The sequence below is a fragment of the Bubalus bubalis genome, chromosome X (assembly GCF_019923935.1).
Source record: "Bubalus bubalis isolate 160015118507 breed Murrah chromosome X, NDDB_SH_1, whole genome shotgun sequence".
Lineage (NCBI taxonomy): Eukaryota > Metazoa > Chordata > Mammalia > Artiodactyla > Bovidae > Bubalus > Bubalus bubalis.
In genome coordinates this window covers 66705755-66729146 of record NC_059181.1, presented here as the reverse complement: position 1 = coordinate 66729146, position 23392 = coordinate 66705755, and the positions used below count along the sequence as shown (strand labels likewise).

Sequence of the window (23392 nt, the reverse complement as noted above, 5' to 3'; positions counted from 1 at the left end):
AGCTTCTCCATCTTTTGCTGCAAAGAATATAATCAATCTGATTTCGGTGTTGACCATCTGGTGATGTCCATGTATAGAGTCTTCTCTTGTGTTGTTGGAAGAGGGTGTTTGTTATGACCAGTGCATTTTCTTGGCAAAACTCTATTAGTCTTTGCCCTGCTTCATTCCGTATTCCAAGGCCAAATTTGCCTGTTACTCCAGGTGTTTCTTGACTTCCTACTTTTGCATTCCAGTCCCCTATAATGAAAAGGACATCTTTTTTGGGTGTTCTAAAAGGTCTTGTAGGTCTTCATAGAAGCGTTCAACTTCAGCTTCTTCAGTGTTACTGGTTGGGGCATAGACTTGGATTACTGTGATATTGAATGGTTTGCCTTGGAAACGAACAGAGATCATTCTGTCATTTTTGAGATTGCATCCAAGTACTGCATTTCGGACTCTTTTGTTGACCATGATGGCTACTCCATTTCTTCTGAGGGAGTCCTGCCTGCAGTAGTAGATATAATGGTCATCTGAGTTAAACTCACCCATTCCAGTCCATTTTAGTTTGCTGATTCTTGAATGTCAACATTCACTCTTGCCATCTGTCGTTTGACCACTTCCAATTTGCCTTGATTCATGGACCTGACATTCCAGGTTCCTATGCAATATTGCTCTTTACAGCATCAGACCTTGCTTCTATCACCAGTCACATCCACAGCTGGGTATTGTTTTTGCTTTGGCTCCATCCCTTCATTCTTTCTGGAGTTATTTCTCCATTGATCTCCAGTAGCATATTGGGCACCTACTGACCTGGGGAGTTCCTCTTTCAGTATCCTGTCATTTTGCCTTTTCATACTGTTCGTGGGGTTCTCAAGGCAAGAATACTGAAGTGGTTTGCCATTCCCTTCTCCAGTGGACCACATTCTGTCAGATCTCTCCATCATGACCCGCCCATCTTAGGTTGCTCCAAGGAGCCGTGGCTGCGCGGGCACAGGAGGGCCTAGAGGAGCTATCCCACATTGAAGGTCAGGAAGGGCAGCGGTGAGGAGATACCCCTCGTCCAAGGTAAGGAGCAATGGCTGCACTTTGCTGGAGCAGCCATGAAGAGATATCCCACGCCCTAGGTAAGAGAAACCCAAGTAAGACGGTAGGTGTTGCAAGAGGGCATCAGAGGGCAAACACACTGAAACCATACTCACAGAAAACTTGTCAATCTAATCACACTAGGACCACAGCCTTGTCTAACTCAACTGCACCATACTTGATACTTTACTAAGGCTTGATTTGTGACCCAAGATGTGATCTATCTGGAGAAAGTTCCAGGTGCACTTGAGAAGAAAGTGTATTCTTCTTCATTTGGATGGAATGTCTTGAATATACCAGTTGGGTTCATCTTGTCTAATGTGTCATTTAGTGCTTGTGTTTCCTTATTAATTTTCTGTTTTGATGATCTGCCACTGGTATGAGGTGTTCAATGTCTGTTAGTGTTTTTCATATGAATTGAGGTATTCCTATATTGGGTGCATAAATATTTATAATTGCTTTGTCTTCTTGGTTTGATACCTTGATCATTGTGTAGTGTCCTTCCTTATCTTGTGTAATAGTTTTTATTTTAAAATCTATTTTTTCTGATATAAGTATTGCTGCTCCCACCTTCTTTTGGTACCCATTTGCATAGAATATCTTTTTCTATCCCCTGACTTTCAGTCTGTATGTGTCATTACATCTGAAGTGAGTCCCCTGGAGGCAGCATGTGCACAGATCTTGTTTTTGTATACATTCAGCCAGTCAGTGTCTTTTGGTTGGAGCATTTATTTATTTACATTTAATGTTATTATTGATATGTGTGTTCCTATTGCCATTTTTCTTAATTGTTTAGGGTTTTGTGGATCTGTTTCTTCTCTTGTGTTTCCTGCTAGAGAATTTCCTTTAGCATTTGTTGTAAGACTGATTTGGTGGTGCTGAATTCTTTTTCTTTTTTTGTGATGAATTCATTTAAATTTTGTTTTTCTATAAAGCTTTTTATTTCACCTTCAAATCTGAATAAGGTCCTTGCTAGGTAGAGTAATCTTGGCTGTAGGTTTTCTCTTTCATCACTTTAAATATATCCTGCCACTGCCTTCTGGCCTGCAGAGTTCTGCTGAAAAATGAGCTGTTGGCCTTTTCAGGACTCCTTTGTATGTTATTTTTGCTTTTCAATGTGTGGAGGGGAGTCCTGGATGGTGGAGGGCCAGTCCAGCAGGCAGACAGGGCCTCTGGAAGGGTGAAGGGACCTGAAGAGGATGGAGACCTAGGAGGTGGGAGGAAACCAGAGAATAGAGGGGGACCCTGGGGCTGGGGATCCCAAATGGCAAAGGACTGGGCTTGGAGGAGGGCCCTGGAGCGGGGAGGTGGTCCAGAAGGGCAGAGGGCTCAGCCTGGGGGTTAGGAGGCTCCCCAGGGCTGAGTTAGGAGATACTAGGCAGTTCCCTGCTCCTGCAACCCTGCCAGCAGGCATTTTTCTCTCCTTGCAGGAGCCTCCCCGGTGGAGAGGTCCCTGAAGAGTGTAGTATGCCCCAGAGGGCAAAGGGCTCTGCAGGTGAATAGAGAGGGCCCTGGAGGGCAGATGTTCAAGCCCCTGGGCTCCAGAATGCATCCCAGGGCCAAATGAAAGGGAAACCCCATGGGCTTACCCAGTGGATCTTTCTATCCCTTCAGAGATCTCTCTCTCCCAGTGGAGCAGATACATCTCTCTCAGTACCTAGAAGCTTCCAAACTGCTTCTGGTGCCAGAACTTCTCCCCCTTCCCCAGCAGCCCCTCAGTCACAGCAAAGTTAAAGGGGAACCCAGGAGCTTTTCCCAGTGGATACTCCAATCCCCAAGGATCCCAACCTCTCCCAGGCGAGCAGGCACACTGCTCCTAGTGTCCAAAGGTGCCCAAACTGCCCCTGGCACCCAAAACACTTATGACATCAACACTACTCCCCTTCCCCAGCAGCCTCTCACTCCTGCAAAGTGAAAGCTGGAACCCTTGGGCTTTTCCCAGTAGATCTTCAATCCCCAAGGATACAACCCTTCCCAGGTGAGCAGACAGCCTGCTTCCAGGGCCCAAAGGTGCCCAAACTACCCCAGGCACCCAAATTTCTTTCAGTACCAAAACTGCTCGCCCTCCTCCAGTGGCTCTTCAATCACTGGTCCCCAGGCCTCTAGCTTCTCCACTTCCTCCTACCTGGTACCTGTTCTCCCTGGGTCTCTTCTTGTCCACTTATCTGCAGGAAGTTCCCCACTGGTGCCTGTTAGGTATCCTAGGTGTGGCACAGATTCCGTGTCTTCCCTCACTGACATCTTGGCTCCGCCCATCTGTTGATTTTCATATGAAATTACTTTGGCTGAGATTTTATTTATTTTTTTAATTTATTTTAATTGGAGGCTAATTACTTTACAGTATTGTATTGGGTTTTGCCATATATTGACATAAATCAGCCATGGGTGTACATGTGTTCCCCATCCTGAACCTCCCTCCCCATCCCATCCCTCAGGGTCATCCCAGTGCACAAGCCCTGAGCACCCTGTCTCATGCATCGAACCTGGACTGGCAATCTGTTTCACATATGATAATATACATGTTTCAATGCTATTCTCTCAGATCATCCCACCCTCGCCCTCTTGCATAGAGTCCAAAAGACTGTTTTATACATTGTCTCTTTTGCTGTCTCGCATATAGGGTTATCATTACCATCTCTCTAAATTGCATATATATGCATTAGTATACTGTATTGGTGTTTTTCTGACATCCTTCACTCTGTATAATAGGCTCCAGTTTCATCCACTTCATTAGAACTGATTCAAATATATTCTTTTTAATGGGTGAGTAATATTCCATTGTGTATATGTACCACAGCTTTCTTATCCATTCGTCTGCTGATGGACATCTAGGTAGCTTCCATGTCCTGGCTATTATAAACAGTGCTGCGATGAACATTGGGGTACACGTGTCTCTTTAAATTCTGGTTTCCTCGGTGTGTTTGCCCAGTAGTGGGATTGCTGGTTCTATGGCAGTTCTATTTCCAGTTTTTTAAGGAATATCCACACTGTTCCGGCTGAGATTTTAGAAGGAAGTTTGGTTCAACTAGCTTTTCTAACTTTGTGGAGCTTTTTAAAATTTTTTTCACCTTTTTTTTTTTTTTTTTTTGGTAATATTTGGTCTCTCCCATTGTTACCTTTGTCTGGGTCTTCTTTTCCTTTCTGTCTTAGTCCTGCTCAATTTTAATTCCACTTCATGCAGTTTGTCCTCAATGTGTCTTTTTTTTAATTTATTTTTTATTTATTTGGACTGCACTGGGTCTTTGTTGCTGCATGCGGGCTTTCTCTAATTGTGGTGAACAGGGGCTGCTCTCTAGTTGTGGCACGCAGGCTTCTCATTGTAATGGCTACTCTTGTTTCAGAGCACAGATTGTAGGGCATGCCAGCTACAGTAGTTGCAGGCACATGGGCTCAGTAATTGTGCCTTGTGGGCTCTAGAGTGTGGGCTCAGTAGTTGTGGCACACAGCTTAGTTCTCTTGCATCATGGAGAATCTTTCTGGACCAGGAATAAAACGTGGGTCCCCTGCATTTGCAGGTGGATTCTTAACCACTGGACCACCAGGGTTAAGAATTGTGTCTTCAAAAGGAGCCTTTGTTGGTCAGTTTTTAGCATTCATGGGATTAGGCTGTTCCACCTCCTTTAGAGCTTATTATCAGATACTCTTTGCATTCATCCACTAGTGGAATGGACCAAAGCCCTTCCAGTTTCACCTATTGTTCCTTATTTGGCTGATGTGTTTTCTGGTGAGTACTGTATGGTATTTTCCTGGTCTCAGGTCTGCATATGGTATTTGCTTATTGCAATAGAATTGCCATTACCATGCAGATCATGTTGCTGAACCAAACTCTCCTTGTGGTTGTGTTATGAGGTGCAAGGGGACTTTACTGTGTCCTAGTTTTGTTGTGTATTTTGTTCACAAGTTATGTTCTTTGTTTTGTATAGTTATCTGTTTGTAATATGAGAATTCAAGATGAAAATATTATGCCTCTACTGCGTTGTCGTCTCCTCCATAAGTTTTTAAACTATTTTTTTCTCTATCGTGATTTAAAAAAAAAGACATGTAGACTGAGATCTACCCTCTTAAAAAATTTTTAGGTATGTGGTACAGTACTGTTAATTTTAATTGCACTCTTTTATGAGAAATCTCTAGGACTTTTTCATTTTGCATAACTTAAACTATGTGTATTGAGCATCAACTTTCCATTTCCCACTTCTCCCTGTCCATGATAACCACATTACTTTCTGCTTTTGTGAGTTTGACTACTTTAGATACTTCATATAAGGAGTATTATGCAGTATTAGTCATTCTGCAACTGGCTTATTTTACTTAGCATGATATCTTCCAGGTTCATTCATGTCATCACATATGACAAGATACCTTTTCCCTTTTTTTTGGCCATGCTACATGACTTCTATGATCTTAGTACCCCAACTGTGGATTGAACCCAGGCATGAGGCAGTGAAAACATGGATTCTTAACGAATGGACTGCTAGGGAATTCCCAATTTCTTTTTTAATGATGAAAAATACTACACTGTTTGAATATATCATATTTTCTTTATCTGGTTATCTATCTATGAATATTTAGATAGCTTCCAGAATTTTGGCAATACTGAAAATGCTGAAGTGAATATGGGCATGCAAATATAACTTCAAGTACCTGATTTCAATTCTTATGGATGAATATTCAGATCTGGGATTGGTGGATCATATGGTGGTTTAATTTTGAATTTTTTGAGAAACCTCCATATAGTGTTCTGTAGCAGCTGCACCATTTTACAGTCTTGTCAGAAGTCCACAGAGTTCCAGTTTCTCCACATCTTCACCAACACTTGTTTTTTTGTTTGTTTTGTTTTTCTATAATGACCATTCCTAACAGGTGTAAAGTGATTTTACTGTGGTTTCTATTTGTATTTTCCTTCTCCTATTAATTTCTAATTTCAGTTTATTTAGAACAGAGAAGATATTTTGTATGATTTTAATCTTCTTAAATTTGTTAAGATCTGTCTTTTGACCTAATATGTGGTTATCCTGGAGAATGTTCTTTGTGCAGTTGAGAAGAATGTCTGTTCTGCTACTGTTAGGTGGAACAATTTCATTTGTCAGTCAGGTCCATCTGGTCTGTGGTAGTGTTCACATTCCCTCATTTCATGTTGAATATATGTATGTTTATCAGTTATTGAAAGTGTGATATTAAAATCTACTGTTAATATGTTACTATGTATTTCTCCCTTTATTTCTGTGAAAGTTTGCTTTATGTATTTAGGTGCTCTAATGTTGGGTGTGTATATATATATATATTTATATTTATAACTGTTACATGTTCCTGCTGAATTGAAACTTTTATTATTATTATATTATGTCTTGCTTTGTCTCCCATGACAGTTTTTGGGTAAAAGTTTATTTGGTCTGATACAGTTACCATTTTCATGGAATATATTTTTTTCTGTCCTTTCACTTTTAGCCTAAATATGTCTTTAAGTCTAAAGTGAGTATCTAGTAAGACAGCATATAGTTAGATACTGATTTTTTAATCCATTTAGCCATTCTATGTCTTTTGGTTGGAGAATGTCTATTAAAATTTAAAGTAGTTACTGATAGATAAGAACTTAACCATTGCCATTTTTGTCAATTGTGTTCTGTCTTAAAGCTCATTTGTCCCACTTTCCTTGTTTCCTTTGTGTTTGGTTGGTTGCTTTGTTTTTTGTAGTAATATTTTTTGATCCTTGTTTTCTTTTATGTATATTCTATAGGCATTTTCTTTGTAGTTATCATGAACTTTCATTAAACATAGCAGTATATTTTATGCTAATAACAACTTCACGTTGATCATTTATAAAAGCTAGTTTTACCATCTCCCACATACTTTATATTTTTGATATCAGAATTATATCTTTTTATAGTTATTGTCTATGTTTTTTTTTAACTCAAATACTAGAAAAAGTGATCTTTGTACCACTTTTACATTGTTGTAGCATTTCTTTGTCTATGTCTTTACTTTTCCCAGCCGGCTTCATAGTTTCACATGTTTTTATGTTGTTGCTTAGTGTCCTTTTGTTTGAACTTGAAGAATTCCCTTATGATAACTTATATCAGGTCTAGCATTGACAAATGCTCTCAGTTTTTGTTTATCTGTAAGTCTTTATCTCTCATTTTTTGAAGTAGAGTTTTACTGGGTATAGTATTCTTGGTGGGCATTTTTTTTTTCTTTTCATCAATTTGAATACATCATTTCACTCCCTTCTGGTCTGTGAAGTTTCTGATGAGAAGTCTGCTATAAGTCCTGTTGGGGCTCCCTTTTATGTGATTAGTCACTTTAATTTTTCTGTGTTTAAAATTCTCACTTTGGAAAAAATTCTCTTTGTCCTTGACTTTTGATAGTTTGATTATAATGTCGTGATGTGAACTTCTTTGGATTCTTCTTTGGATTCATCTTTAGTGGTCCTTTTTAGGCTTCTTGAGTCTGGTTGTCCATTTCCATTTCCAGATTTGGGAAGTTTTCAGCTCTTATCCTTTAAATAATCCCTTTATGTATCTTTCTCTCTCTCTTCTAGTTCTGAGATTCCCATAATATGAAGGGTGATTCATTTTATGTGGTCATTTAAGTTCCTTAATCCTTCTGTGTTCTTTTTCATTCTTTTTCATTTTTAATCTGACTGGATAATTTCAAATGACCTTTCTTCATATTGGCTGATTCTTCTATATGGTCAAATCTGATCATATATACTGCGTATTGCATATATTGTTGAACCCAGGCATTGAATTTTTTAGTTCAGTTTTTGTATTAAATATCTCCAAGTTTACTTTATTTTTTATATTTTCTCTCTTGATAGTCTCATTCATCCGTAATTTTCCCAACCTCATTGAGCAATTTTTTCATTGAGCATTTTTATGACAGTTATCTTGAACTTTTTGTCAGGATAGTCATACACCTTGATTTCATTAGTATCAGTTTCTGGAGCTTTATTTTGTCCCTTTGATTGGACCTTATTCCCCTCTTTTTGTGTTCCTTTTAGCTTTGTATTGATATCTGCACCTTTGAAGAAATAGCCATGTCATCTAGTCTTTATGTGCTGGCACTGACAGGGAAAGACCTACACCAATCATCCCAGCTCAAAATTCTGGCAACCTGTGTTTGTAGATTTCTAATTAGAGTGATTTGTTGGTTTCTCTTTTCAGAACCTCATAATCTCTTGCTTGCTCTGGTATCTGTATGCTGTATTGCTGGTTCTCTGAAACAGTTGTATATCATCAAGGTAGTTTTTTTGTTTTTAGCTGTACCAGGTATCTATTATATGCCAGGTCTAATCTACACTCTGAGTTGGTCAAGACAGAAAGCAGTCTCTAGGACAGCCCCCTGAAAAATCAGAATATTGGATGTAGGGTCCAGTCCTTTCTCTCCCTTCAAAAGTAGAAGCCTCAAGTTGTGAACCTTCTAATAAAGCTGAGTATGCTACCCACAGCACACTGCTTTTCCACTTTCCATCATTCTCAGCATTTGCCAGGAATCCAAACTAGGCTGGTTCTGTCAGAGCTTCAAATGAGGGGAGATAGAAACTAGTTTCTTGGGCAGCACTCTGAAAGTTGTATATTGAACACATGTTTCTTGCACTCCTCCTTCACTGTCAGAAGGGAAGCCTCAGGATGCATGCCTCCTTCCAATTACACAAAGCCATGCCAGGTTTCCTATGTTCATAGCTGCCTGCAAGCATCTAAACTGTTCTGGTCCATCAGCATTCTGAGTAAGCTGAGAGAGAATCCAATACCTTGGGCAGCACTCTATAGTTCTGAGATGTGGGTGACAGGTTGCACGCCCTCTTTTCCCCTGAAGGAGAAGTTGCAAGTCTGAGTAATCTGTCTTGGCACTGAGCTCTGCTGGGTTGGGGGAGGGGCTCATGTAGATAAAGTGAATTTGGTCATTTTGTTTCATTGCATTGTTCTTGACTTTGTCCTTGTTGGGGGTTACTTCAGCTTCTTCATTGTACTATGGAATTCTCATAAAAGTGTTTTGGTCAATGTTGTTGTTCAGTCACTCAGTTGTGTCTGACTCTGCAACCCCACGGACTGCAGGCTTCCCTGTCCTCCACTATCTCCTGGAGGATGCTCAAACTCATGTCCATTGAGTTGATGATGCCATCCAACCATTGCATCCTCTGTCGTCCCCTTCTCCTCCTGTGTTTAATCTTTCCCAGCAACAAGGTTTTTTCCCATGAGTCAGCTCTTTGCATCAGGTGGCCAAAGTATTGGAGCTTCAGCTTCAGCATCAGTCCTTCAATGGACATTCAGGGTTGATTTCCTTTAGGATTGATTTGTTTGATCTCCTCATAGTCCAGGGGACTCACAAGAGTCTTTTCCAGCACCACAGTTCAAAATCATCAATTCTTTAGCAGCCAGCTTTCTACATGTGATCTTAGCCAAAAGGCCGATAAGCAATCAGCCTTCTTTTTGGTCCAGCTCTCACATCCATACATGACCGCTGGAAAAGCCATAGCTATTACTATATGGACCTTTGTTGGCAAAGTAATGTCTCTGCTGTTTAGTGTGCTGTCTAGGTTTGTCATAGCGTTTCTTCCAAGGAACAAGCATCTTTTAATTTTATGGCTGCAGTCACTATCCACATCATATTAAATAATGTTAATATACTTTTGTGTTCCTTTATTTATCTTTCATTACTTTTTTAAAAATATAACATTTCTACTCTTAAGAAGTCCTTATTTTCCCATGTACCTCCTGCCCCAGACTCTCTTCCTAGACTTATATTCTTTCTCCTGCTTGCCCCATTATCTCTTGCTCCAGGCATCTGCAGCTAGTATGTGTATTTTATATACTTTACAATAAACAACATTAAACACTTCCAACCCTAAGAGAGTTCTGAAGGATGCGCAACAAGGTAAGCCCCTGAGCAAGCTGCCAGACAGTTTAAAAAACACATCCACAATTATTTGAGCAAGGAGCCTCACATTTCAACCTCTGGTAGCAGCCAGCCATACGAGGAATGAGAGATACCTCTGATCTGGGGAATGGGATATGGTAGGTGAGTATGCACAAATGTCATAATGTTCTCAGCTGAAATTTAGCAATTTCTTTCCTCATTATGCAATTCCCTACTTGCTGTACATTTTTTGGTTGATATCCAGAAGTTTTAGAAAAATTGTTTTTGTCAGTTTTTGACAGCTTAATCATTGTTTTAGTGCACGTACACTTTTGTGAAGTTTCATATTCTGCCACTTTTGGTGATGTTGCCCTTTATGTTTAACACACAGTTGTGTTGATATTTTTTACTGAAAAAAAGCAAACAAACAATGGAATGTCTTCCTTGTTAACAACAGAAAAATTAACCTAGGCATTTCAAAGCGTTATCCATCAGGAAGAGTAAATTCAGTTCAGTTCAGTTCAGTCGCTCATTCATGTCTGACTCTGTGACACTATGGACTGCAGCACGCCAGGCTTCCCTGTCCATCACCAACTCCCGGAGCTTACTCAAACTCATGTCCATCGAGTCGGTGGTACTATCCAACCATCTCATCCTCTGTTGTCCCCTTCTCTTCCTGCCTTGAGTCTTTTCCAGCCTCAGGGTCTTTTCCAATGAGTCAGTTTTTTGCATCAAGTGGGCAAAGTATTGGAGCTTCAGCTTCAGCATCAGACCTTCCAAAGAATATTCAGGACTGATTTCCTTTAGGATAGACTGGTTGGATCTCCTTTCAGTCCAAGGGACTCTCAAGAGTCTTCTTCAACACCACAGTTCAAAAGCATCAATTCTTCAGCACTCAGCTTTCTTTATAGTCCAACTCTCACATGGATACATGACTACTGGAAAAACCATAGCTTTGACTAGACAGACCTTTGTCAGGAAACTAATATGTCTGCTTTTTAATATGCTGTCTAGGTTGGTCATAACTTCCCTTCCAAGGAGTAAGCATCTTTTAATTTCATGGCTGCAGTCACAATCTGCAGTGATTTTGGAGCCCAAGTAAATAAAGTCTGTCATTGTTTCCATTGTTTCCCCATCGATTTGACATGAAGCGATGGGACTGGATGCCATGATCTTTGTTTTTTCAATGTTGAGTTTTAAGCCAGCTTTTTCACATTCCTCTTTCACTTTCATCAAGAGGCTCTTTAGTTCTTTTTCACTTTCTGCCATAAGGGTGGTGTCATCTGCATATCTGAAGTTATTGATATCTCTCTCAGCAATCTTGATTCCAGCTTGTGCTTCATTCAGCCTAGCATTTCTCATGATGTACTCTGCATATAAGTTAAATAAACAGGGTGACAATATACAGCCTTGATGTACTCCTTTCACAATTTGGAACCAATCTGTAGTTCATGCCCAGTTAAAACTGTTGCATCTTGACCTGCATAAAGATTTCTCAGGAGACAATAAGATGGTCTGGTATGTCCATTGCTCTAAGAATTTTCCACAGTTTGTTGTGATTCACACAGAGGCTTTGGTATAGTCAATAAAGTAAAAGTAGATGTTTTTCTGGAATTTCTTGCTTTTCCCATGATCTAGAGTAAACTCACTAGATCCAATGACAATGTTGATATTGTTAATATTGATAATGTTAGAAATGTCCATCTCCATTCCACCACTTACTAGCTGTATGCATTTGAGCATGGTAGTCTTTCAGAGCCTCAGTATCTAGTTGGTATAATGGGAATAGTAATAATAGTCGATACCCTGTAGGATTATCAGTTCAGTTCAGTTAAGTTGCTCAGTCGTGTCCGACTCATTGCGACTGCATGAATTGCAGCACGCCAGGCCTCCCTGTCCCTCAACAACTCCTGTAGTTCACCCAAACTCTTGTCCATCGAGTTGGTGATGCCATCTAGCCATCTCATCCTCTGTCATCCCCTTCTCCTCCTGCCGCCAATCCCTCCCAGCATCAGAGTCTTTTCCAATGAGTCAACGCTTCGCATGAGGTGGCCAAAGTATTGGAGTTTCAGCTTCAGCATCAGTCCCTCCAATGAACACCCAAGACTGAGCTCCTTTAGAATGGACTGGTTGGATCTCCTTGCAGTCCAAGGGACTCTCAAGAGTCTTCTCCAACACCACAGTTCAAAAGCATCAATTCTTCGGCGCTCAGCCTTCTTCACAGTCCAACTCTCACATCCATACATGATCACAGGAAAAACCATAGCCTTGACTAGATGGACCTTTGTTGGCAAAGTAATGTCTCTGCTTTTTAATATGCTATCTAGGTTGGTCATAACTTTCCTTCCAAGGAGTAAGTGTCTTTTAGTTTCATGGCTGCAATCACCATCTGCAGTGATTTTGGAGCCCAAAAAATAAAGTCTAACACTGTTTCCACTGTTTCACCATCTATTTGCCATGAAGTGATGGGACCAGATGCCATGATCTTAGTTTTCTGAATGTTGAGCTTTAAGCCAACTTTTTCACTCTCCTCTTTCACTTTTATCTAGAGGCTTTTTAGTTCCTTTTCACTTTCTGCCATAAGGGTGGTGTCATCTGCATATCTGAGTTTATTGATATTTCTCCCGGCAATCTTGATTCCAGCTTGTGCTTCATCCAGCCCAGCGTTTCTCATGATGTACTCTGCATAGAAGTTAAATAAGCAGGGTGACAATATACAGCCTTGACGTACTCCTTTTCCTATTTGGAGCCAGTCTGTTGTTCCATGTCCAGTTCTAACTGTTGCTTCCTGGCCTGCATACAGGTTTCTCAAGGGGCAAGTCAGGTGGTCTGGTATTCCCATCTCTTTCAGACTTTTCCACAGTTTCTTGTGATCCACACAGTCAAAGGCTTTGGCATAGTCAATAAAGCAGAAATAGATGTTTTTCTGGAACTCTCTTGCTTTTTCAATGATCCAGCAGATGTTGGCAGTTTGATCTCTGGTTCCTCTGCCTTTTCTAAAACCAGCTTGAACATCTGCAAGTTCACAGTTCATGTATTGCTGAAGCCGGGCTTGAGCATTACTTTACTAGCGTGTGAGATAAGAGCAATTGTGCGGTAGTTTGAGCATTCTTTGGCATTGCCTTTCTTTGGGATTGGAATGAAAACTCACCTTTTCCAGTCCTGTGGCCACTGCTGAGCTTTCCAAATTTGCTGGCATATTGAGTGCAGCACTTTCTCAGCATCATCTTCCAGGATTTGAAATAGCTCAACTGGAATTCCATCACCTCCACTAGCTTTGTTTGAAGTGATGCTTCCTAAGGCCCACTTGACTTCACATTCCAGGATGTGTGGCTCTAGGTGAGTGATCACACCATCGTGATTACCTTGGTCGTGAAGATCTTTTCTGTACAGTTCTTCTGTGTATTCTTGCCACTTCTTAATATCTTCTGCTTCTGTTAGGTCCATACCATTTCTGTCCTTTATCGAGAGCATCTTTGCATGAAATGTTCCCTTGGTATCTCTGATTTTCTTGAAGAGATCTCTAGTCTTTCCCATTCTGTTGTTTTCCTCTATTTCTTTGCATTGATCGCTGAGGAAGGCTTTCTTATGTCTCTTTGCTGTTCTTTGGAACTCTGCATTCAGATGGTTATATCTTTCCTTTTCTCCTTTGCTTTTCACTTACCTTCTTTTCACAGCTGTTTGTAAGGCCTCCCCAGACAGCCATTTTGCTTTTTTGCATTTCTTTTCCATGGGGATGGTCTTGATCCCTGTCTCCTGTACAATGTCTTGAACCTCTGTCCATAGTTCATCAGGCACTCTTATCTATCAGATCTAGTCCCTTAAATCTATTTCTCAATTCCACTGTTTAATCATAAGGAGTTTGATTTAGGTCATAACTGAATGGTCTAGTGGCTTTCCCTACTTTCTTCAATTTAACTCTGAATTTGGCAATAAGGAGTTCATGATCTGAACCAGTCAGCTCCTAGTCTTGTTTTTGCTGACTGTATAGAGCTTCTCCGTCTTTAGCTGCAAAGAATATAATCAGTCTGATTTCAGTGTTGACCATCTGGTGATGTCCACGTAGTGAGAATTAAATGAGATAATGTAGTATTAGGCATAAGGCCAGCCAAATAATGATTGTTTAGTTAATGGTAGCTGTTGTGGTTCTTATTATGGTTATAGTTAAGATTATACTATAATGGTTATAGTAAAGCTCCTTCTCCCATCCAAGTACTGTCCAGGCAGACCCTGCTTAGCTTCCAATATCAGACAAGATCAGGTGAAATCAGGGTGGTATGGCTGTAGACTGTATAGCTGCTTATAATCCATGTTGCTTCATAATGCAAAAGTATCTCAGCAAACAAATCCAAATTAAAATACAAAAAGGGGTAAAATGCTAAGTACTCTGGCCTTCAGCTAATCTGCTGTTCTGTTCTGTGCTAAGCATCTTAAGGAATGAACTAAAATTTAAGGGTGTTTTTGGGTGAATGATGGTGGAAAGGTGATCAAGCTATATCCTACCTTTGCATTGGTTTTTCTGTGATATTTGTGCCTGCATCTGTTAGCTTTAGCTTATAAACTTCGAAAACGTAATGAACACTTATTTAAATTTGTTGTGTACAGTGTGTAAGATAAAAACCTTTTTGTATTGCAACTGTGTATCTAATTTAAGAATGTTAATATGGCAATTTAGAGCAAGATTTGTTTACTCTTGAAACAGTTTTAAAGTGACGTTAATGCTCTAGGTTGCTTCTCTTGAAGACATTTGGAAAAATACAGCCCATAAAATACTTGTAAGAGTGCTGTTAGTTTCTTCCTGACATTATATGAGAATAAATGTTCTAGCCATTGTATGAATTATGGTCACCTTATGAATTTTCAAAGTGCAAGTGAGAAGAAGAGTGGATAGTTTTAGAAAAAAACTCTAACAGTTTTCAGGGCTCAAAGAGAGAAATGAAAGACAGCAAAATTAAGAAGTTTTTGTGTATGTATTTTTGAAGGGGTGAAGTATCTTTTGAAAAGGTTCATTTTTTTTCTTTTGTGAAACTAAGTTTTCTTGTACAATATTTTTGTTATCAGAAATATCACAGTTGTGTTCTCCATCTTGTCTCTGTTCAATAAGACCATGAGGAGATAATGGAGTAGAGGCTAGCAACCTTCTCAGGTTTGAGTGCCACGAGAAGAACTAAACTAACAGTTAACAAAATAGGCAAATAGAAGAGAAAGAAAAATCTACTAGCACATTATAAGAGAGAAAAAAAGAGGTAGCAAAATGATAAAGAGGAGACACCTAAGTTGAAGGGAATGGCAGATTGCTATCAGCCCCAACTGTGTGTGTTTACCAACCTCTATAGTAGAACTTAACTTTTAGCATGCAAGAAAGAAACTAAATATGAATAAATCTAAAGGGATTTAAAATACACAAAACCAAATACCTTCCTTAAAATACCCTTTTCACCTAGTGGTCATCTGAAGCTTTTTAGGTATCATTTATATGTCTTGGAGTTGGTTTTATGTTTATATCAATATTTTAAATCTTTACCTATGTTATAAGCAAAGATTATGTCTTTTCTACCAAAGGACTGCCTGTTATTAGATTTTTTTGGAATGCATATAAAGAAAACTATTTTGGATACGACCTGCATAAGTGAGCCTTGCAGAATGATGCAAGTAAATGAAAACTCTATCCTGTATGAGTTTTGTGTAATTTCCCCAGGTAATTTGCTCACCAGTGGCAATCTGATATATCGGTAAAAAGCAGCAAACATAATGAGAGCATTTATACAAAAATATTACTAAACGAAAGTGTCAGATTTGCTAGTGATTCAGATTGTCCACAATGAAACTTAGAGTTAAGAAATGTACTTCAGAATTTTCTCCAAAGTCCATATTAATAAATATAAAACAATGGAAGTTGAAACTGTAAAGTAGCAAAAAATAGGTCCAATTCTACTTTCTCAACTTCTTTCATATTATCTCAGCATTCCAGCTGCACTGTGTGTAGTAATGTCTCCATTCTGTGCACAAACACAATAGGGCTAGGAATCTTAGAAGCACAGAGATTTATACCAGTTTCCTAAAGTTCTTGGAAGTCAGCCCAGTGAAATAATCCACTAATTAAATGTCTCTAAAATATGCCCTTGGTGAATTACTTTTAATATGATAAGGTTCTCTTTGTGTATTTTCTCCCTAATTTCATGATTTAAAAATGAACTGGTTCTGAAGTTTTGTGTGTTTTTTTTTGTGTGTGTTTTTTTTTTTACCTTTTAACATTGAGTCATTAGGTTTTATTGCCCTGAATTTGGCAAATGCCTTGTAATTCTTTATTACTTTATTAGTAAACAGCATGGAATTTCCCATCACTTAGATGAAACATATGAAACAGTTAACAGGTTTTGTGATGACAAAGAGTTTCTTATATGAACGGGGAATGAAGTCTAAACTTTCTTCACAGAAGTTGCCTAAACAAATATATGAAGAATTTTGTGCAAACTACTAAATAGGCCTGCTGCTGATGTTATGCCCTCAGAGATGTAAAAATTGGTAGACAAAAAGGAAAATTGATTAAAAAAAAGGGAAATTCTGTAGATAATTTTTGTTCGTGAGTTTATTTTTTATGATAGTGATTTTTTTGTGGAAGTGTTTTGTTTTGCTGTGTCATTGTGAGAATCCTTAGAAGCTGCAGGGATTTTAGAAATCGAATTTTAGAAATCGTCAAGAGCAGGTTATCAGCAGTTAATGGCCATTGGGCCAAGTCCAGTATGCCATCTATGTTTGAAAGGCCTCTGTGCTAAGAATTTTTTTTAACATTTGTTAATGGTTGGGAATACCAGGCCACCTGACCTGCCTCTTGAGATACCTATATGCAAGTCAGGAAGCAACAGTTAGAACTGGACATGGAACAACAGACTGGTTCCAAATAGGAAAAGGAGTACGTCAAGGCTGTATATTGTCACCCTGCTTATTTAACTTCTATGCAGAGTACATCATGAGAAACGCTGGGCTGGATGAAGCACAAGCTGGAATCAAGATTGCCGGGATAAATATCAATAACCTCAGATATGCAGATGACACCACCCTTATGGCAGAAAGTGAAGAGGAACTAAAAAGCCTCTTGATGAAAGTGAAAGAGGAGAGTGAAAATGTTGGCTTAAAGCTCAACATTCAGAAAACGAAGATCATGGCATCTGGTCCCATCACTTCATGGCAGATAGATGGGGAAACAGTGGAAACAGTGTTAGACTTTATTTTTCTGGCCTCCAAAATCACTGCAGATGCTGATTGCAGACATGAAATTAAAAGACGCTTACTCCTTGGAAGGAAACTTATGATCAACCTTGATAGCATATTCAAAAGGAGAGACATTACTTTGCCAACAAAGGTCCATCTAGTCAAGGCTATGGTTTTTCCTGTGATCATGTATGGATGTGAGAGTTGGACTGTGAAGAAAGCTGAGCACCAAAGAATTGATGCTTTTGAACTGTGGTGTTGGAGAAGACTCTTGAGAGTCTCTTGGACTGCAAGGAGATCCAACCAGTCCATTCTAAAGGCGACCAGTCCTGGGTGTTCTTTGAAAGGAGAGATACTAAAGCTGAAACTCCAGTACTTTGGCCACCTCATGCAAAGAGTTGACTCATTGGAAAAGACTCTGATGCTGCCAGGGATTCGGGGCAGGAGGAGAAGGGGAGACAGACGATGAGATGGCTAGGTGGCATCACTGACTCGATGGACGTGAGTCTGAGTGAACTCCAGGAGTTGGTGATGGACAGGGAGGCCTGGCGTGCTGCAATTCATGGGGTCGCAAAGAGTCGGACATGACTGAGCGACTGAACTGAACTGAATGGTTGGGAAAACAATCAAAAGAAGAATAATTTTTTTTGACAGATGACAATGATTTGAAATTCACATTTCAGTGTCCATAAATAAAGTTTTATTTGAACATAGCCACACGTTTATTTGTGTATTATTTTTAGCTGTTTTTATGCTACAGTGAGAGAGTTGAGTAGTTATGAAACAGATGGTATGCCTGCAAACCCCAAAATATTTGCTCTCTGGGCCTTTAGAGAGAAAAAAAAAAATTGATAACCCCTGTTCTAGAGTCATCAAATTTTACAGTGATGTAGTTCGATGATTTTGTGGTTTAATGAATGAATACTTAGGTGATATGAGCTGCCCGTAATCCTTGAGCTATGTTGCCATTTATTCATTCATTTAACACACATTTATTCAGTATCTAACATAATGAAGGAAATTCTTTATTCTTCAACTTACAGTTGAGAAATATAACTACAAAATCTAAAAAGTCAGTCTAACATTTTCTTTCCTCTTCTTCTATTCTTACCCCTCAAGCCCTTCACCCACCTCTCTACTTCCTTCTCTCCTTTTCTTCATCCACCCCTGCCCCCTGCCACTCCCAGCTAGTTTTGAAGAAATTGGGAAGAAAACCAAGTTCAAATAGTATTTATCTCAGACTTTTAAACTTTTAAAGTGAGATAAATGTAATTTTAAATTATGATAGTTTCTCTTAAAATATATTGAGAGCTTAATTTTAAATGTTTGATGTTTTTAATGATCAAATGATAACAGTATTCATGCATGATTATTTGATATTGTTAAGCCATATATGCATCATGGATGGATAGTTGTAAACTTAGTTTTGTTTCTAATTGACAATTTATACATTGCTCTTTAACCTATTATTAGGTAATTCTTAAAGTTCCAGTCATTCAAGCTGGTTTTAGAAAAAGCAGAGGAACCAGAGATCAAATTGCTAACATCCGCTGGATCATAAAAAAAGCAAGAGAGTTCCAGAAAAACCTCTATTTCTGCTTTATTGACTATACCAAAGCCTTTGACTGTGTGGATCACAAGAAACTGTGGAAAATTCTGAAAGAGATGGGAATACCAGACCACCTGACCTGCCTCTTGAGAAATTTGTATGCAGGTCAGCAAGCAACAGTTAGAACCAGACATGGAACAACAGCCTGGTTCCAAATAGGGAAAGGAGTACGTCAAGGCTGTATATTGTCACCCTGCTTATTTAACTTCTATGCAGAGTACATCATGAGAAACACTGGACTGGAAGAAGCACAAGCTGGAATCAAGATTGCTGGGAGAAATATCAATAACCTCAGATATGCAGGTGACACCACCCTTATGGCAGAAAGTGAAGAGGAACTAAAAAGCCTCTAGATGAAAGTGAAAGAGGAGAGTGAAAAAGGTGGCTTAAAATTCAGCATTCAGAAAATGAAGATCATGGCATCCGGTCCCATCACTTCATGGGAATTAGATGGGGAAACAGTGTCAGACTTTATTTTTCTGGGCTCCAAAATCACTGCAGATGGTGACTGCAGCCATGAAATTAAAAGACGTTTACTCCTTGGAAGGAAAGTTATGACCAACCTAGATAGCATATTGAAAAGCAGAGACATTACTTTGCCAACAAAGGTTTGTCTAGTCAAGGCTATGGTTTTTCCAGTGGTCATGTATGGATGTGAAAGTTGGACTGTGAAGAAAGCTGAGCACCGAAGAATCGATGCTTTTGAACTGTGGTGTTGGAGAAGACTCTTGAGAGTCCCTTGGACTGCAAGGAGTTCCAACCAGTCCATTCTGAAGGAGATCAGCCCTGGGAGTTCTTTGGAAGGAATGATGCTAAAGCTGAAACTCCAGTACTTTGGCCACCTCATGCAAAGAGTTGACTTGTTGGAAAAGACTCTGATGCTGGGAGGGATTGGGGGCAGGAGGAGAAGGGGACGACAGAGAATGAGATGGCTGGATGGCATCGCTGACTCGATGGACGTGAGTCTGGGTGAACTCCGGGAGTTGGCAATGGACAGGGAGGCCTGGTGTGCTGCGATTCATGGGGTCGCAAAGAGTCGGACACGACTGAGCGACTGAACTGAACTGAAAGTGCCATAAACACTGAACATAACTTGTATTATGAAAAATAACTATTCTAAAAAGGATACATTTGGGCTTTCCTGGGGACTCAATGGTAAAGAATGATCATACCCAGGTGTCCTGTCAATGTGATCCCTGATTGGGATAGATATCACATGCTGTGGAGCTATTTAACCTGTGCACCACAACTATTGAACCTGTGCTCTAGAACTCAGGAGCCACAACTGCTGAGCCCATGTGCTGCAACTACTGAAGCCTGAGCACTCTAGAGCCCATGCTCTGCAACAAAAAAAAACACTGCAATGATAAGTATGCATACCACAACTAGAGAGGAACCCCCATTCACTGCAACTAAAGACTGTGCAGCAAATAAATAAAAAGGATACAGTCATATTTAATAGTCACTAAAAACATTATATAATAGGATTATTATTTTTATTTAATTAATTAATTTAATTTTTCACTGTGGTGGGTCTCCATTGCTGCATTGGCTTTTCTCTAGTTGCAGTGAGCAGGGGATACTCTCTGGTTGTGGAGCGCAAGCTTCTCATTTAAGTGGCTTTTCTCTTGCTGAGCTTGTTCTCTAGGGCAAGTGGGTTTCAGTAGTTGTGGCACGATGACCTCTAGAGCAGGGGCTCAGTAGTTGTGGCTCTCAGGCTCTAGAGCACAGGCTCAGTAGTTGTGGTGCATGGGCTTAGATGCTTCACGGCTGTGGTATCTCTCCAGATCAGGGATTGAACCTGTGTCTCCTGCATTGGCAGGGGGATTCTTTACCACTGAGCCACCAGGGAAGCCCAATAGGATTATTTTTTAGTAAAATGTAATTTTTATCTTAAAGGAAAAATGTAATTGGAATAGGTTTGCTTGCTTGAGTCTTAGTCTCATTATGTGGAGGTAGTTCTGTCTACTAGGTTGATGGTTTTAGTGTTGATTATATTTTTGTAAGTAATAATTGAACGTCTACACATAGTAAAATATTGTGCCTATGCAACTATCAAAGATTAGTATTTATATTAATTAGTGGACAAATAGTGCTGATCAAAATGAGAGCATACATTATTATGCTTGGATGCCACAGAATCTTTGACTTTTAGGCTCTGCCAGAATTTCTTCTTTTTTAGGTAAAATAAACATGACTCTACAGTGTTTTAACCTGTCTGCCTCTTCAAACAGACTGGCAGATTGTTATTTCCAGTATACTGCATTTGTATAGTGTCTGTGTACATTGGTCATGTCTATTATTTTCAGTAATATATGGTTTATTTTTGTGTGTATCTTTTTAGGGGTGAGGTTATAAATAAAATCAGATGCTAGATTTGTTGAAGAAATAAGTATAATCCTAGTTAAGCTTTTTAAAATTCAGTTAATAACTGCAGCATTATCATTTTATTCCATAAAAATCACAGAATTTTAGAGTTAAAAGGGACCTTAGAGCATCTAGTTCAACCCTCTAATTTTCTAATCAAGTTTTAAAGAATTAATCATCTTGTTTTCTCTTGTTGCCCTTCTTCATTTTTTGACTTTTTAAAAGATTTATTTAATTTTTAATTGAAGGATAATTGCTTTACAGAATTGTGTTGGTTTCTGCCAAACATCAACCTGAATCAGCCATATGTATACATATGTCCCCTCTTTCGCCTTCTCCATTTTTAAGTAATTTTTTTGCTTTAAACTCTTTTCTCCAGCGTTTTAATAGTAGAAAGTGAAAGTGAAGTTACTCAGTTGTGTCCGACTCATTGCGACCCCATGGACTGTAGCCTACCAGGCTCCTCTGTCCATGGGATTTTCCAGACAATAGAACTGGAGTGGATTGCCATTTCCTTCTCCAGGGGATCTTCCCAACCCAGGGATCGAACCCGGGTCTCCCACATTGTAGACAGACGCTTAACCATCTGAGCCACCAGGGAAGTCCTTTTAATAGTAGAGGTAATCCCTAACTTACAAATACATTGTTTCAGAAGTGTTTGTAAGTCTGTTTGGAAATCAGAGCATTTTTTTGTAGAAATTATATTTTAAATAGTGATGGGACTAGCCCTCAAAAGGAGTTAACACATTATGTGACTGTTGTTTTTGCTTTTGCAATGAATGATGTTTTAAATGTTTTTCTCTGGGGATCAGGAAAGAGATGACATTGTAGAGGAGCATGTCAAGGTCTTTCTTTTTATCTGTTATTTCTTAGGTGGGGTAGTGAATACATATTGTATTCATTATTTTCCGAGCTTTTTATATGCCTGAAATAGTTCATAATTTTACAATGCTATCTTAGTATGAAGTTCTTTGTGAATATGGACATTTAGAAAGTATTTACATTGAATCCTGATGCATAAGGGAAATATGGTTTGATTAGAGAAAGATAGATAGCTAGAAAATTTGAAGGGATTTTATGGGTACTTTCAGGGGCTTACTTAGATTTTATGGTAAATTTTCTTTATTTTGACTAATGTCACTTTAGAAAGTATGTTTTTGTTGTTAATTTGAGTGTATCAGCAACATTTATCTTTTGCTTATTGACAATATAGAGGCAATGTTTTGAGAGAGAATAAAGAAGATAGATAGTCATCATGAGATAATGGGGCAAATTTTGAAAGGCAAAGAAGATTAAATTGTATATGCATGTGTAAACATGTGTGATATCTTACTTGATTTATAGTTACTTGAACTGGGGGGTTATGAAAAATAGGACAATGAGGGAGTAAAGCTTGTTTGAGGTCTTAGCATGGTAAAAAGCTGTAAGGAGAACAATTGACATAAGCACCAGAAAGGCATCATTGACAATAGAAGTCTTGTACAGATTTGAGGGTACATCGCATGTTGTAGGAGCTTGGGATTGGCAAGACAGTGCAAATAGCTATTAGTATTTTTGAAATTTTTATAATTTAGGGAATGCCTATATATTTACAAGTATGTGCTCAGTTGTGTCCAACTCTTTGCGACCCCCCGGACTGTAGCCTGCCAGGCTGCTCTGTCTGTGGATTTTCCAGGCAAGAATATTGGAGTGGGTAGCCATGCCCTCCTCCAGCGGATCTTCCTGACCCAGGGGTTGAACCTTTTCTTTTGCATCTCCTGCATTGGCAGGCAGATTCTTTACCACTGCACCACCTGTGAAGTCCCTATTTACAAGTATACATAAACAGAAACTGCTCCTACTGGTTACATTCTAGAAAGCAACTAATTTTCTCAATAATTTGATTAGCTTTTTTGTGTGTGTATGGAGGTTGTTTTTTTGGTTGATTTAATTTTTGCTCTTTTGCAGTGTACAGCATTGACTTTTATATGAAAACAATCATTTCTACAACTCATTTATAGCTTAGGGAAAGCCCACGTATTACCTGCTTTTTGGGAGATTCTTAACCTAAGATGCAAATTTTTCTTCACTAAATTGATGGTGCATTTTAGAAGGATGTATGTCCATTTGGGGCTTCCCTGGTGGCTCAGATGGTAAAGCGTCTGCCTGCAATGCAGGGGACCCAGGTTCAATTTCTGGATCGGGAAGATCCCCTGGAGAAGGAAATGTCAATCCACTCCAGCACTTTTGCCTGGAAAATCCCATGGACGGAGGAGCCTGGTAGGCTACAGTTCATGGGGTCGCAAAGAG

At 39.2% G+C, this 23392-nt stretch overlaps 1 protein-coding gene across 2 annotated transcripts in view; it reads left to right on the top strand.

Moving 5' to 3' along the window:
- ABCB7 (ATP binding cassette subfamily B member 7) overlaps nt 1–23392 on the top strand; it is a 162299-nt gene that overhangs the window by 71713 nt on the left and 67194 nt on the right. The window lies entirely within an intron of this gene.